At 42.9% G+C, this 17,647-nt stretch overlaps 1 long non-coding RNA gene across 1 annotated transcript in view; it reads left to right on the top strand.

The window, feature by feature from the left end:
- The window catches only part of LOC310901520, a 63,660-nt gene that overhangs the window by 33,345 nt on the left and 12,668 nt on the right, over positions 1 to 17,647 (top strand). Inside the window, exons 4-6 of the long non-coding RNA XR_014585871.1 lie at positions 10,863 to 10,979; positions 12,953 to 13,016; positions 13,157 to 13,515. This is a non-coding gene — a long non-coding RNA (uncharacterized lncRNA). The remainder of the gene's footprint in view (positions 1 to 10,862; positions 10,980 to 12,952; positions 13,017 to 13,156; positions 13,516 to 17,647) is intronic.

Genomic DNA, 17,647 nt, shown 5'->3' with positions numbered 1-17,647 from the left:
CAGTTCAGACTGAGGTTGTGTCTACCCTGTGACCACCCCTGGTTGGCACACAAAGATCTGAATTCTGAAAGATGGACAACATTTTTCCTGGATATTTCATATCCCACCTCACTAAAGAAGCAGTTTTTGACCCCAGCTTCTATCCCGTCATCAGAAAGTGTGTGACACCTAGGAAAAACTGAAAAGCAATGAGAATTGGCAGACTATTAAACAGAAACCAAACATGAGAGACACGAGTCATTATTCAGAGAATCTGCTAATATATTCACGTGTCAAGTTTTTATTAAACAAGATTTGGATTTGATACCGCAGGCCCAAGGGAGCTTCTATCTGACAAAACTTTCTGCTTTTCAAGAAAAGGAGAGTAGATGGGGGAGTAGAAAATGTTGCTGGGACAACTTTAAAGAGAGGCTGTGAATATGTTTCCTTGCACTAGCAGGCCGGAGCACTAAGTTGATTTCCTTTGGACTTGGTGTAGTGTAAGGAAAACGTGTCTGAGACTTGTGATCCTGACCTGTGGGGGACTGTTCAAGTTCAGCCATGCGCCACTGCAAACAGGCTGTCCTCTGAGATGTGCCACATCAAGGTCTAACGCACTCAGTTATGGCATTAGCCTTGAACAGGAAATTTGACAGGCTGCGCAGGCCCACACCAAAAAGCTCTTGATCCTGAGGCCTGGTCTGTCTGGTGATGTTGACCAGTGACAGCTGCTCTGAGATAAGCGCAAGAAACCTCATGAGCAAAAGCCACAGGTTATGGGGAGACTTTTGATAGTCAGAATGGTTTGCATCCCACAGCTGTAGGATGTGTTTCATTTTTGTTTTAAGATTCACTGTTGCAATCCCAGATGCTTAAGCTCTTACTGAAGATGACAAAACGTTGGTTAACAACCATGGCTCTGTGCCGGTGAGATACACAGACTCAAGTGCTACAGATAGCGTAAGAAAAGCCAGTAGAGCATATATATATCCTAAAGAAAAAGTGAGTAAGGTGACACAGTCTGACAGGAATCATCAGAAAGGTCAATGAAGGCACAAGGGTTACCACCATCTACCCTTAGGGAATAACAATGGCTGCAAACAAGAATCTGACATGATCTTGCTGACTACTTGATAATTTACTAGTGCTGGCTCCAGACCACATTCCTCGCAGGGTGTAAGTAAGCAGGAAAGGATATCGCATGTTGTTGAACTTCAGTAGACTGTCAGACGCTCCGGGAACAGCTTTGCCTACACAGAGGCATGCAGAATGGTTCACCTGAATTAACTAGTGGGTTGAATTTAAAGCTGGTGGTTAAACTGCACTGAACCCCTGGATAGACTATCTCATTTGGAATTAATGTGGCTTCCATCTGGTTTACCTTAATTCACTTTGGAACTGAAGTTAGTGACTTAAATCTTAGAAGAAAAAAAGAAAAAAGAAAGAAAAAAAAAAAAGTGCCTGTAAGATGGTAGTTTAATGACCTTGGGAACAAATGGACTTGTCAAAGTTATTTTGAGTTAAATAATCTGGGAAAAAAAAAAAAAGCTAATACAGATTCATTTTTTCTTGAATGTCTCTTTGCAAATAAATCTGTTCAGATAATGGTTTTCTCATTCTGTGAAACTTTCTGAGACTTCAAAAATTTTTTCATGTCCCACCACAGGATAAACCCAAACCCTTTTGTAGTGGTTTTTGTTCATTTAGTTGAGATTTTTGGGGTTTTCTCTCTCTCTTCTCTCCCTCCCTCTGAACAAACAAACAAAAACAGTCTCTCCTCTCTGGAAAAGAGTCAGCTGACTAAAATAGCAAAGAGATCAGCTGGGGAGGGAACCATTACCCCTGCGAAGTCAACACAGGCTTAAGATGATCTTTCAACTGTTTATAATTATGAATGAGGTGGTAAGACCCCAAAATATCATCCTCCTAGTCTGAGACTTGGTCACGCTCATTCCAAGACATATATCCTCTATATCAACAACTGTTCTGAACTGAAAGCATCTAGATTTGTTCAGAAATTCCATCATCAACATGAGAAACCTGCCCTTATTGAATGTTTGGGTTTGTTTTAGTTTACAGTAATGCTTTCTTGCAAAAAGATGTGGGGGAAGAAGGTTGGAACAGCAACATTTTCTAATGACAACATATTTAGTCAACAATCCTGGCTGTCTGCAAGATACCCTTTCCTGCACTGTGACCTTTGTATGTTTCTACTGGCTACCTCAAGGGCTGCACTTACATGTCTGCTTTTTTTGGTCCCTCTTGTTGCACAGCCTAAACAATCCCACTCTCTGGGAGATTTAGAAATGAATTTATCCATCATCCAGATTGAATCAAGGGGCTATCCTGTCACACGCTTCAAATGACCTGGACCTAAAGCAAGAATGTAACAAGAGTAAGGAAACCCAAGATAATGGACTGTGATGTCAAGTGAGTCTAGACAAAGTGAAGTCTAGACATCTGAATCCTTAGGCTTGTTAGAGATTGTTAGGTTTAGGATTTAAATAATCTCATTCCTAATTTGCCACTGATTTCTGCAGGACTGATGCACCCAGAAACGTTTGGGAGATTCTTTTTCTGATAGCTAGGTTGTCCCTGTTAAGGCCCATATAGCCAAAATAAATTAATGCTGAGTTTTTAGCATGAAGTTTAGACCATAAATGAAGAGAACTCATATGGATTCCAGCAATCAAACTTATTTCACAAACTACAGTCATGAAGGAAAAGAAGATATGAGCATTTGAATTCAGAATTTGGATCTGAGAGCAACAGTAGTAAAAGGAATATATCCATTAAAATTCATGGCAACTCATACCAGCTGCTGATGTATCCTGGTGAATGAAGTTGTAGAAATTCATCTTCTCTTCCCAATGTGCATAACGAAGCAAGGATGTAAGCAAACATGTCTGAGAAGTAGCTTCTCAGTAAAAATCACCAAGGAAAGCAGCTTGCTAAAACCACCTGGCTTGCAAAGCCAATAGCTTGAAGTCAGATGAAGACAGACAGCATCACCTCCACAGGTCCATGATTTTGGGTTATTTCAATTGTTGTATTGAAGGAGTCTTACTGCATCCTCACTACTGTGAACTGGTGGGTCTTTGTTGATGGGATTGAGAAATAACTAATCACTGCTCTGAAACTAGTTTGGTGACAGCTACAAATGGTCCTAGCAAAGGAAATCAGTCAGAAATTTGATCAGCTCACACTTCTGCCTGTTTTGAGAAAGGTAACGCCTTGTATCCAGCAACATCCCAACACTGTTGACTAGAGCCCTGACTTTTGTGGGAGAGATGATATTTGCAGAACAACAGGGATTTAATGAGGCACCTTCACGCTGTTGCTCTAATAGAGTCCAGCTGCAGCTTCCCCAAGGAGTAACACCTGTGTGGTGTATCTTTACATAGTACACCTTGGTACTTTGGGATAAAGCCTTTTCTGTGTTCTGAGCTCTGAGAATATGGGCCCCAGAAGACCAAGAAAGCTATGCAAATGTGGCTTAACCAAAAGGCACCTATATCCGTGGTGAGAGGTTCACCCCGCCAGGTCTTTTCAGGGAAGCAAACACATGTTATGTCACATTGTACCATGTCCTCACTCAGTTATCCTCTACATTAGCCTATGACTCCATCCAGCTGTGTGTTTTTCCATGAATTTTTCACTGGAAAAGGAGTCTTTGGGTCACTGAAATTAAAACTAGAATAGTGCATGAGAGCGCCTGTACTTGGGGGAGACCCATAAACTCCCAGCAGGGGTTGAGAATGGGGGAACTTGTTTGGATAGCTGGGGCAATTGCTTATTCAATGCATTCCTCTGTGTCCATGGCCAGTTTACAGTATTCTTTAAGACCTTTGGTAAACTTGATGAGGAAGCAGGAATAGAAACAAGACTGGAATTCCCAAGTAGGTTGGGGAGGGTAAAATTTCAATCTGCCTGCATTATTGGAGAACACGTGAAGGAACAGGTCAACATTCATGAGACAGAACTAGCAAGTTATGAGCTAAATTAATATGCATTTTTTTTGAGAGAGAGAATGAGAGAGAGAGAGAGTGAAAGAGAGAAAGAGAAGAAAGAAGAGAGAAAGAGAGAAAGAAAGAGAGAAAGAAGGAAGAGGAAGGAAGGAAGGAAAAGGAAGGAAGGAAGGAGAGAAGAAAAAGGAAAGAAAGGAAGGAAGAAAGAGAAAGAAAGGAAAGAAAGGAAGAAAGAAAGAAAAAAGAAAGAAAGAAAGAGAAAGAAAGAGAGAGGGAGAAAGGGAGAAAGAAAGAAAAAGAAAGATTCAGAGCCAAACTTTGAGGAAAGACCACAGAGAATTAACCTTGCAAGTCTTGCTAGTAGGAGTCTGGAGACCCTTCCATATGTACTCTCATCTTCTCCCCCCGGTCTGTGCTGAAAACCTACCCTCTGAGGGTTATCTGAATGCTGCTAACAGGAAGGCGGCTAAACATTTGTCTTGCAGCAAGGACAGAAAGAAAAATGAACCAGGGTTTTTCTTCTCCTTCCCATAAAACTTGAGCACTTATATTCAGAGTGAATACAGACAGCCCTGGGACCTGTATAAAGGAGTAGCAACTGGCTGTAAGCACCATAACTTAGAGCACATCCCACACTAAAATGGGGATAGCTTGGGAATAACAAAAATAGACTAATAAAATGGGCCTGGTCTAGCAAATTCCCAACACCCAGCCCGGGGAGATGTGAAAAGTAAAGGGAATTAATTGAAGATGATGGAATGAGATCTCTGTGGCCAGATGAGGGAAAGAAAATGTAAGGGGAGAATGGGAGTGCATAAAAGCATTTGATGTCTTCCAGTAAATCTTGCAACATTTGCTCATCAGGAGCAGTTCAGTTCTACACAGACTGCTGTTGTCTGTAACTTGCCCCTTTCTCTTGATGCTTCTTCCTAGGGATGCTCGCTGAATGAGCGCTTTTGTTTTCCATTGGCTTACGCTCAGGGAGGAAAGAGGACATATCCTCATTGTATTCGGTTATTGTGGTGGGGAAGGAAAGCAAGAGGAGCGTTTGAATCTGTGAGGCAAAAGTAGCACATTTCAAATGTTCTGACTGGCTCAGATGAGACCTCTCCTGGGTGTAAAATATTTGCGCAGGCTTACTTTACATCTCAGGTGTTTGCCAGTTCCCTGTACAACTCTTTGTGTGCCTCTTCAAGCACAACTGAGTGACCTTTGAAGCGCAGTCATGAATCTTAGCTCTCTGCAATTTGAGCCCGTGGAAACTGAAACCCACGGGAGTCCATAGTGCAAACCATTGCACATACAGCTTGAGGGCATCAGATCCAAACTTCTCTGAATTTCTAGCAGGAAGGTTTGGATGTAAGGCTGTGGGAGAGTGACTATACCTTATGAAGATCATGTACATAAAGATCTCAAAGACATTGATATCAAGTGGATGATTATTCATTCTCCCAATATGTCACTGAATTTGGAAAGAGTCAGATTTCCCAGATTCTGTGGAAATTTTGCTATAAATCTAAGAAAAGGTGCTCAGATTCTGCCTAACCAAAATTTCTGCCTGGCGGATTTTCCAAAACAGTTCTTAATTTTTTTCTTACTGTTCAATGAGTATTTGGTTTCTGGTTTTTGCTTTGCTCTGAATGTGTATTAATCTGAAAAGCTTAAATACTATGTTCCTTGCTAGGTATTACCTCTAATAACTGCACAGTCCTACAAAGGAGGCTATCTGTGCCTGTTGAGTGTGTTCCCAACACTGTTTTCCCAGCATTGTTTATAGCTTCTTTTCTTTAACAGAAACAAACAAACAAACAAACAAAAAGCCATTTGTTTAATAAGAGAAACAAAGAGAATTCCTCAAACTCCGTTATTTGCTAAATAAGAGCAATTAAAGGTATGACCATATAGTTTGCTTGTTCCCTGTCCCTTCATAAATAAAAATACTTCAAACCAGGTTCTTACAGGAGAGTTACAATATAGACTTTTGCACCCTGCAGTCAGAGACGATGCAAACAAGTTTGATCTCTCAGGCTATCATCACCTCCCACTAAAATGATTTCCAATTTACTCAAAGGCAATGCTAGCTGGAAAGACAAAAAGAGAAGAGTTTATTTTTGTCTTTTTCTTTTTTTTTTTTTTCCTTATTTAAGCTTTTTCAAAGAATAAATCTTCATTTTGGGGGTGGAAATTCCTCCTGGCACTTGATTCAGAGGACATAAAGGGGAAAGAAATACGCCCTGTCTATTTTTATTTTTAAATAATTAATGTGGTTTAATTGGTCACTTCACAGGAATGCTTCGGCCTGTTTGGTGCTGATGGAATTGTGGTGAGGTTAAAGAAAAGAGGAGGTTCAGCGTGTACACAAACTGTCCAGTTTATGAGGCATCTGGTGCTGGTATGAAAAATAAAATATGGCTATCATGCATGATGTGCCTCAGCTTTACTGATGTGAATCCAGGCACTATAAACCAGACATGTGAATTGTCCTGAAAGCTACTTAAGCACGATTTGGTGAGCCCAAAGTCGATGAAGAAAACCATGACCTTGTGAAAGCAGGAGACAGGTGAATCTCCCGTTGTCATTTTTCAGCTTTTTGAGAAAGGGCTGGTGTTGGGGATTTCATTGGACACGATATTGTGTAAACATGTGAAAATGCAACTATTTCTGTCACACGTAGCTTGAGAATAGCATCAAAAGTGACAGCCATAAAGTCATTGAAGACTGAGGGAAAACACGCGAAAGGTGTACCTAGCACAGCCAGGTTGCAAGGTGGTGGGTCTGACAGACTGGTGTCCAGATGTGAGACGTGAGCCGTCTTCTCATGGGGGTGTCATGCAGCTGTGCACCATTAGACTTGCCTGTGAATGCGTGCCCAAAGCCAGGAACACTTATACCCCAGAAGCAGAGTCTGGTAGTTGAACACCTCCAGATGGATCATTTCACTAAATTCCTTCCAGTTGAGACTTGACCTAGGCCAGGTTTTAAGCACTTTCTTGCGTAAGCACAGTTTGCAAGCACAAATGTGTGTTTTGGGCATACCGTGTTGGATGCACATGCTCTCTGCTTGAACACATGGGATTTTTCAGGGCAAGACCTTTTAATTGCTCTATTTCCTTCTAATGGGTCTGTGACTCTGCAAGTAGCATTTGCATCTGTCCTGCAAACTCTCAGCTAGAGTCCTGTTCTGAAACAATGTGCTTATAGATGGGCTAGAGTCTCTTCTCAGACAATAAGCCAACAAGTCCTACAATACAAGTATATTTTAGACTGTGCCAAGTGTATTTTAGACTGTGTACCATTCCACATCAAAAGATGACTGATGCCTTCACAGTCTGTGAGGTGATCTACTGAGCTGGAAGACAGAAATAGATGCAATCTGAAGCTTGTCCACAAGGAAGCCAAGTATTTGTAATGGATGACATTGTCTTTCTGGTTGCTCTCTGGTCTGCTGAATGAGAGCTGTGTAGATGTAGCCAAAACAGGATGGGGGACAATCCCAAACTGAAAGCTGCCTACGCCCAGTGTGAATTAGAAGTTATCTAAGATATCAGTACAGGGTATCTGCAGCCCCATTAGCACCAAGAAAAGCTGAAACAGACCTCAAACCATCATCTGTCTGTCCAAATGAAAACCTGAGTCTATGAACTTGCAGAGTGCTCTTCAAAGTTGTTTCAGGCTGTTACTCCTGATCTCAGCATCTTTTTCTTTATTTGGTCTTTTCCTTTATAATATCAGCAATAAAATCTAGTCACAGCAGTATCCTTTCATCCAGCTAGGATATCCTGAAAGGCTTATGCAGTTGAAGTATGTAATAAATTGAAGTGATATTCAAAGGTAATTTTTCATCAGAAATATCTTTTTTCCTCACCTTTGTGTCTCACATTTTTGCCATCAGTATTTCCCAGCTTTGCTGTAATCATGAGTGACTTACTTAAATTCTTTATTGTTGGGTAGATGTGTGGATCTGGCTTGAAAAAGTTCCTATTTTTCGGGCGAGGCCAAGAAGATACATAAAATTCTGCAATGGTGCTTTTGGGTTCTCAGGTAAAAGCTGTTAGTCCTCAACTTTCTAATTCCCCAGTTTGTTTTTATTTTAGAGGGGCCAAAGGTAAAGAACCAAGCCAGTAAACAAAAATAGCCAACAGAGACAACCTTCCCAGTGATATTCCTGGAGATGAATCGCATCCAACTCTCTAGTCCTCCAGCCTGTGTCTAAAACTACATAAGGCTCAAACCACAGTTGTCAGCTTTACTCTGCTGCAATGACAGCTCCGGGTTTTCATGTGGCGTCGTATTTCTGGTAGATGATTCCTGGAGAGTAGACCTGAGCTCCTGCAAGAAATTACTGGATTGTGTGCTTGCCATGCTGTAGAGATGGCTGTCTCCATGGGAGTGATCCGTGACCAGACGTGCACCTGTGCCCAGACTCCCCAGTTGGTAGCCGGTTGTCTCCTTGTTTCAGAAGACGATAGCTGGATGCCTCCATGCAGATCACACTCTATGCCTATAAACCAAGAGCCATTTACCTCAATTTAAAGGCAGGTGTTACTGACTTTCTGGCATGGCTTGTGCACACGCAGAGTCCCACGTGGCTGGCACCTTGCCCAGCTGCTGCTGACCGGCCGTGAAACGTGAGCCGTGTGGGCTCTCCAGCACTGCCTTCACCCACAGGCGATCCCAGCCAGCCACGTGCTCGGGATAAGCCTCTCTTCTCATAATTCCGAGGGTAACAGGCCCTTGCAACAAAGGTGCTCGAAACCTGGCTTGTGTCTTTCTCTGAAGGGCTAGGAAGGCAAATAGCCGTGCTGGCTCAGCCGACAACTGGTAGCTCTGCTACATGAATACAGCCCAAAAGCACCATTTTGCAGAACAGTTTTCATCCATGGGATCCTTTCAGGACTGCGTTGGAGTTTGGCTGTTTTGATGTATATCCTATGAACAGAGCCCATCCCTGTTCCAAAAAATTGCCTGCTTTTATGCTGTGGTACAAAAGGATTGTTTTCTTCCTGCAGCCTGATTCAATTTTAAACCCAATTTTTATAGCTCCTATCTGTATAGACTTCCAGTAAGACTATTCTCATCTGAGCAAAAATTGGTTTGAGGAAGTTTTACCACAAACCCTTAAATACTTTGATATGACAGTATCCATTGCACTGACAAAGTCAAGGTTAAAAATAGAGTTTACAGGCTTAAGTTTGGCATTCAAGTTGACTGCAATATTGCAAAACGATTTAAAGTCAGCAAAATAATGTTTAACATGTCCCGGATCCCAGATCTCCTTGGAGGAACAGGAGAAAAAGAAGCAAAAAAGCTAAACAACCACAATATCAGGTCAGATGGTAATTTACTGCTGCCAAGCCTCCTCCATACAAAATCATTGCAGATGCTTCTTGGTCAGTGGCAGTCTAAACAAGCAGTGAAACATTTACAGCTGTAAGCCTGCATGCCTCTTTCCCTTCTGGAAGGGTAGGTGCATGGTTCCAGAGAGGACCCTGATCAAGTGAGGATCCTGTGGCAGGATCAGGGCAGTTCTGGAGCTAAAAGAAAGATTTTGATAAGGAGACTCATGAGTGGTTTATGTGTTCCTGCAAGGGAGGGTTAGAAGATTTTGTTGCCAAATCACTGATCCTTTTTGCACTGTTGTGTATGGAGGATGTAAGGGACTCACATTAGCTACACAGAAGGAAAAGGAACATTTTGTTTCCCATGACACATAGTACTAATTCTATCTCTTTTTACCCATTTTTTTCTCCTGGTACTTTGGGGCTGAGGTTTAGCTAGAGACAGGATGTGAGGCAAACATCCCAGTACTGATGGAGGTAGTGAGAATATCTTCTGGAGCGCAGCAGGTATGAGCACTCATAACCTCAAGATTAAACCCATTCCTAGATTTGGCTTTGGGAGGGATTTTTTTTTTTTTTCCGTTGCTCGGGTCTGGTGTAGATTAATTTGGAGAGATCTTGCTTTTCTTTGTAAAGTAGGATTATAATTTGTTCTTTAGGACTCCCACCATGACAAACTCCTTCCAAAAGTGAAGGAACCGGGAGAACAGTCTGTGCTAGCTCTCACCCAGAGTGCATGACTGTCCTTGTACCCTTTTAGCATTTTATAACAGGTCCCAAGCTTCAAAAGGGTGCATTAGAATGGTGATGGGAGACAAGAAGCAGTTCTGAGTATGTTTTTTGACTATAGGTTTATACATGTAGACTTGAAACTATCAAAATGGGGTTTATTTTCTGCCACCCAATGTACTGTATTCTGTCCATAGTGTGTTGTAGTTTGGAATGACTTGCATGCACCATCACTGAAAAACCTCAGCAAAAAATCAGTGTGATGATGTGCTAGAAACTCAGTGACTTTATTACAGGCTGACTGATTTGCAAGGCTCCCCAGTGCCTCCTATTATAACGCATGCTGCTTTCAGTTGTTTATGGTTTTGCCAAAGCTGAATGTTTGGGTTCAGGTTGTCTATGCTGGATATATGCCTTCAAGCTGAATTGTTTTTTGTTGTTCATTTTCCACCCTCCAAACACCTTTCTCATCTGTCTTGACCTGACAAATATCTAAAGTCATACAGTCACCATTTTCCAGGCCTGGGTTTAAGCAATACTGAGGAGAGTCTGTCAATAAGCAATGACCCACAAGAAGGAATGAAAGCACTAGGAAAAGGTCGGGAAGTTCTTGGAGAAGCCAAGAATTGCAACTACATTTCCCAAGCCTACAGACTGTGTTTTAACTCTCAGATTATTCTCCTTGTCTCCTACTGATAAGACAAGTCTCGAGTTCAGAGAAGTCAGAAGCTTTGGATCAGTTCGGTTTGGGAATCTTTATTCTACAAATAGTTTTCCTTGTGCACCTTGTGTCAGATATGTCTCGTTCTACAGTATCTCTGAACACTAGTCCTGTTCCTATTTGCAGCCCTACAGGCATCTGTGGTAACTACAGACTCTGCTGAATTTCCCAGAGATGAAGCCAGGTCCTGTCCAAACAAGAAGTAATGAAGCCCCTTCCACGGGAAAGATGACTTGGTAGCAGGTAGGGGGGCAAAAATAGAAAAAATGAAGGTGGGGTGAGGATAGGAGAGCAGAGCCAACATGCAGCACCTGGCTTTTCCATGAAGAGATCCAAGATATCTGTCAGTGCTGCCCAGTGGTAATCAGTCTGGGTCAGGAAAGTCAGTGATAGATCCCACAGTTGGCCCTGCTTTCTACTTCTCCCAGCTCTGTGGATGGCCAGCTTGGTCCTGGCCTCATCATTACTGAAGGAGTCATCGTTTGACTCCCTGGGAACGGACAGAGGAAGAAAGCACTGCCAGAAACTCAGTGTAAGGTCCCAGGGAGCTTCACAGGACCTACAAAATCCTTGGGATACAGCTACAGCCTCAGCTACCTCTACATGGGGAGGGTTTTGGTCATGGCAAACCAGCTGCTGGAGAGAGATCCTGAAACCTTGGGGGTTTCAGGAGAGAACACTGTGATGTGTGAGGAAAATGCTGCCAGCTGAAAGGTTTTTTCAATGGGAAAGTTGAGTGAAGCTGGTTGCTTCCTTTCCCAAACCAACAATAAACACACCAGGTGCAGTTTACCCTAGAAATCTGCAAGAGCTCACCATCCTTTGAAACCAAAGCTGATGGCAGCACAGACTTGCAAAAAATAATTTGGAATATTTTTGGTGGGACAAAATAGTATTAAACAAGTTATGTGAGGTTCAAAAAGAGGTGATATCATTATCTCTCTCTCATGGTGACCACACATGACCACAGTGTCATGGACCTAGACAGTGCTCCTAGGGAAAGGTTCGGCCCAGTTCACCCTGGTGTAGTTCACCCTGACTCAGGGTAGTAGTCAGAGACAGACACATCTCTGTGACATGCTCTGGCTCCAGAACACTACACTTCTGTGAAATTTCCTTATTTTGAAAATACACCAATGAACTCTAGTTCAAATTTTAAGTAATACATAAATCACAGCAGATTTTGGCTTAAAATACAATGCCTTAAAAAAAAAAAAAAATATGTATGTGTTCACTAATCCAGCCAAGAACTGTAATAAACTGTCAACATCAGTCTTGTTCACTTCATTTTGGGGTCTTGCTAGTCCTCACACAAATGTTCTTCAGCTATGATCTCCAGGCTGGTGGTCTGTGGAGATTTTTCTGTTCCTGTGGTTCTGTTTTCTCTATCTGAATCTGATAAACCTCATTAAAAGAAGCCAATACCCCATGGGATGGAATGTCAGGCCTGAAATATTGTGCTCTGAATTGACCCCACACCAGCCAGCTCCATGTGGCAAGAAGCGCAGTCATTTTAGTGCATTGCTGAGCCCAGCTAATAAGAGATTGTGAGAAGTATGCTATATTAGTTGTCACTCAGCACCTTGTGATTGCATTTCCATGGCTGTTGGACTAGTTTGCAATGTGGGCAAAAAATGTCTTGCCTGCTTGCAAAAGCCTGTGTGGAGCTATGTGCATGTATGTTTAATCGCACAAATGAATTCTGTAGCTGACATGAAAATCCTTGCCCAGCATACAGGAAGGATATATGAAGCAGTATCATCCTTGCTGTCCTTTGAAAAGAAATTTGAACATGGGAAATTTTCCTGAGAGAAGGCAGGGACAAATCATGGTATTGCAGTTACACAATGACATAAAACAGCAGGAGAGCCGTAAAGATTTATGGACGGGGTCCTCTGTTCCCAGGTAAAGGAAAACAAGTACTTCCATAAGAAGAGAAGGAGGCAGGCAAAAAGTGTAATTCTTGCTGTAAAATCTCTTAAATTAAAAGTGCAATATAAAGACAGCCCTTACGGCAGCTCAGCTTAGTTTTCACGGTCCCATACCTTGTTTGTTTGGTTTTGCTTCTTTTACTAAGATGCTATTCTCTCCTGAACCATCCATGCCCTAATCACCCCTGTGTCGTGGTGTTTGCTGTCTTAATCAGTAGTTGCCATGCCACATATTTGTGCCTGCTTCCTGCACCCTGTGCCAACTCTGCCTTGGTTTTTCTGCAGCAGGGTTTCAGCCTTCACTCAGCTACACCAGCTTTTGCCAGTACAACTTGTCGTCAGCTCTAAGGTCAGTTCCTCTCTGACATCCCATTCACACGTCATCAGGCAGCCATGGGCTCTGTGCTAAATCCAACCCTACAAAAGAGAGGGCTTAGCAGCGCTATAAAAATTAAAGAGGTGCCTTTGTCTGTGTTCGTCACCTCCCAGGTGACACTCTATTGAGACCAGCGGTTCCTGGTCTGAGGCTTGTGCCCGTCGTGAGCACTACGTGGCAGGCAGATCTAGTCCAGGAGACAATCAACATGGAGCAGCAAGTCCACACTGGCAGCTGCTGTTGCAAAAGACAACTTGTGTTGTTGTTGGTGGTTTTTTTTTTGTGTGTGTGTTTTTTTTCTTTTCTTTTCTTACAGAAGGCTGTGTCCATCCCGTGATATTTCATCTACCAGTTCCTAATGGTCTTGGAAGCATTTTCAGACAGGTTCAGCTGACTGCCGAAGAAGACACCAAAGCAGTTTCCCCCATCAAGGTTTGACTCCATCCCAGCAGACATGATGTGCTGCCCATAGGTTTGTTTGCCATTCCCAGTGACAAGGGACTGTGACCACCCCCAGACCAATCTCTGACTTGCAACAGTCTAAGAGGAGGTGGCGATAGTGAATAAAGATAAGCACAAGTTTTGGTCACTGCCATCAGACTCTGGGATGTATTTTATTGGCTGAGGGGTTCTACGGTGATGTCTTCTTCCTGCTCATTCCTTTGAGAAAATATCTAAATAGGCATTCAGATGAACACATAGCACTGAAGGATTTCAAGTACTTTGAGACAGCAAATAGATTTTACCTACAGAACACTCTTCTTAGGGTAGAGGAACACTCATTTCACCATGCAGATAGGAAACCCAGGACTGTCACACTGAGATTTTGGATACAGTTTAGGAGCTAAACTGAGATCCCTCAAGGCGTTGGTCTTCCATCACACCAGGACCCACTATCCACATGTTTTTCCTGGTTAGCTGTGAGGTGCCCAACCCTTGCTGCCATACACACAGGTCTGGCAGGCTGTGAATTCCTAGCAGCATCACCTTGCAGGTCTGGCTGAAACAAGCACCAGGAGCCCATGGAGAGCCTGTGGGAGCAACAGAGCCACTGTTCCTTTTTCCTCCTCTTTCCTCCAGCCCCAGGTAACACCCGGGCTCCTGCAGGGCCCTTCAGCTCAAGCCATGAAGAATTCCTGTCTCCTCTCCTGCGTGTTTGTGACATCTGTTACCAGGGGTGGGAATAGTTCCCTCTGGCACCAACAAATGTCTTTTGTTATAATATCATTGTGCTCCTTACAGCTTAATTAAACCTCAGATGTGACATCAGCCCTAGAGAGATGAGGCTTCGTTTCTCAGAGCTAAAGGATAGAGACTTTGGCTATGTGCCACTCTGAAAGCAGCGTGTGCTCCTGGCCATGCTGTCAGTCTGCACAGATGACCTCCTGCCAGCTGGGGAGGGCTCACCAAGCCCTGTATTCAAATGCTGTGCATGTTTTTGTCATGCAGGCCCATGCATCCAAGAAGGACCTCTCCAGCTGAGCTTGCAGGGTGGAAATGAGCAGTTCTGAGTTTCTGAGAGGCCCAGAGATCACATCTAGTGATGCTTTGTACCACAAGCTGTTTATGGGCTCTTGACCAAGTCACCTTAATCTCATCTGGAAGATAAGGAGCAAATACATTCCTCATTTCCAGGGTTGTTTGGAAATGGCATATACCTGTAAAACTGTGGCTTTGAAAACTGCTGTAGTCTGAACAAAATATAGGGCCCCAGAACATGAAGTAAATGTGCCCTGGTTAATCAATCCTCTCTTCCATTCTCCACAGAATGGGGTGGCCTTTTACTGCTGGCCTACAAACACCAGTCCTCCTTAATGCAAGGGGGCTGTTGCTCCTGTATGTAGTTGTCTGTCACTGCTGGGCTCTCTGTGGGAGTGTGGCTGTAAACGTGCTGAAAAGCCAGCTTGTACTCAGGAAGCACAGGAATGCCTGCAGAATAAATAACAATGTAAATTAGACAGGACTGGAGCTCACCAGCCTCAGCAGGAGTTATCCCCTTGTCCAAACATCCAGCCAGCAGCTGATGAGCTTCCTTGTGTGCTCAGCAGTGCTCCTGCCAAGCTGAAAAGATTAAGAAGGAAAACTTGCCCCAGCTGAACAAATAGCTCAAAGGTCTGCCTGAGGCTCAGTAGATGACTGGGGCAGCACAGTTAGGCATTAGTTTCTGTAGCCTGAGAGACAAATTCAACTGCCATCACACCCAGCAACCACTGCCACAATACCCTGCAGGACCTGCAACACACCTGAAATTGTGTCCCCTGGAAATGGTCTTCACACAGCAGTCAAGAGTTCAATACTTCAATTGTGGGTCCAAAGACACAAGTTGGTTGGACCAGATGATCTTGGAGGTCTTTTCCAACCGTAATGTTTCTATGAAATTCAGGTACCTTCCACTCTCAGTCATGCTGTCCTTTTAACCACAGAAAGAGGTACCTGGGGAACCAAATGCCTCCTGCCCTCCTTCTCCTTGCCCAAGCACACAACTAATTTGCAAAATAGACATCATGTCTTCCAGAAATGTTGACAGTCCTGCATGTTTCATCACTGCTGCTGAGCCCAGGAGTCAAGTTCTTCTTGGTTTATCTCCCCTACGATGGTTGATGGCTCAGCAGAGACTGCAAATCTATGGCTTCCAGCTAGTGAAGCACCACTCAAAAACATCTTCTAATTTACAGCCAAACATTTATGCAAACACTGTAAATCCAGAAATGATCCACAGGGACTAGTGTAATCATACATTAAGAATAACACAGCATTATGAAACACTCATGACAGGTTCAACCCCACCTGCTTTAAATCACCTTTAATGGCTTTGGCCCCATCTCAGTCCCCAACTGAAATTAAACCTGCTGTCACACTACTTTTTCTGACATGCCTGCTGCACCTGAACTCATCACCAGAGACTGACAGCAGGGAAGAGAGGGGGTTGGAGACCCCAGTGAATGTTATCATCACATGGGGAACTTTTAATAGGTTTTCCATCATAGCCGTAAACTGAATGATCCACAAACTTTTATGATGATCACCCTATGGTGTCCCAAAGGATAGAAAATAAAACACATTTTTATTACGCCTCTTGAAAGATATAACCACTCATTTTTTCTCTGAAGGAACCCCACAGATGCAAGACTTAACAACTACTTTGCTTTCTGAATGTAAAATAGTCTTTTGGGTGGTCAAACTGAAAGTAACTCTCACAGCTTAACACCAGGACACCCCAAAACAATGCAGACATGTTTTGTCACCGCCTAGACCCTCCAATGTCTGTTTTGGGGTATCCTGCAGTTAAGCTATGACTTTAAGAAAAGTTGGAGTGATCATTCCTGTTATCCCTGAGAAAGGAATGAGAAATGTGTAGCTTTTTCCTTTCTGACAGCATTTGTCACATTTACCTGCTTTCCTCTGCAACTCTGCTTTCACCAGAAATTGCTTGCACTGCTATGCCACTTATGTGGCTATCTGCACCCACTCAGTGCAGATGGAGATTAAAATTAGATATAGCTATAATTCCTCTGAAAGCACTGTGTCTGGAGGGATAGTCAGGTTTTCTATTGAACAAGTAGATACCACTGATTTTTTGTTCAGTACCAACCCCTTGGGAATGGTACATGACAGGAAACCAGTGAAAGTAGTATTGGGTCTCTAGGAAGCCTTTTTGTGCTGCCCTCAAAGGAGGGAGAGAAATCTGAAGTCTGGAGGGGAAAACTCCTATTACGAGACAGAAGGTGACTCAGCCGACCTTTTCAGGTGCAGGTTTGGGAAAAGGAAACAAACAAAAGTCTAAGTTCTGTAAAGCATTTCATGAACCTGGATTCAGACTGTCATCTCTAAGATGTTTAAAACCTAGGTTCCCGTGTTATGAGTATTATCCAACAGGGATCCCTATCTAGACTGTGGAGTGACATTAACATTTCAAAATTTGGTCTATTTTAGGTATGTATCCCTTAGGAAACACCCCTCTTTTACTCGCTAATACATTTACGGAGTGTTTGTAGTGACTGTTCCTGATGTGAGCACCCAGAACAAGAGGAGGGTTAATTTGGACACTTAACCATGTCATCCTATCCCCAGCCTTGAGGAGTTTCCATCAGAGTGTCTACAACCCATCTTAACAGTCTTGCTGAAATCAGTGGCCTAATGTGAGAAAAAAAAAAAAAAAACATTATCCATAGACACCGGGGGATTTACAGTTGCAGAATGCAGAAAGCAGGACAGTGGTTATGCAGCTGAATTATATAGCACCCAAGGACAGGAGCTGATTTAAAGTGACCTATAAATATCCAAGCACTTGTCACAGAGGGTGGCTTAAATGTGTCGCCTCTGACTCCTTCAACAAATCATACGAATAGGGAGGTCACACAAACAAAAGTAAATGAAAAAAGTAAATGAAAAAGTGTTTTATCAGTCAGATACTGTGAAAAGGCCTCTGACATGGCAGAAAGTTGAAACTACAAAGTTTGAAAATATTAACTTGGCAAAAAGAGAAAAAAATGGTGCTTTTCTCCCACTGTGCAGTTCTGTTTCTTTGTCCTGGCATCAAGCCACAAACTGCATAAATCCTTGGAAGTGCCTCCTAGTACACACGTGGCTTCAGAATTGAGAAT

The sequence above is a fragment of the Anser anser genome (genome assembly GCF_964211835.1).
Source record: "Anser anser genome assembly, chromosome: 6".
NCBI classification, from domain to species: domain Eukaryota; kingdom Metazoa; phylum Chordata; class Aves; order Anseriformes; family Anatidae; genus Anser; species Anser anser.
Note: the sequence above shows the minus strand (reverse complement) of the source record. Positions and strands in the feature narration are given on the sequence as shown.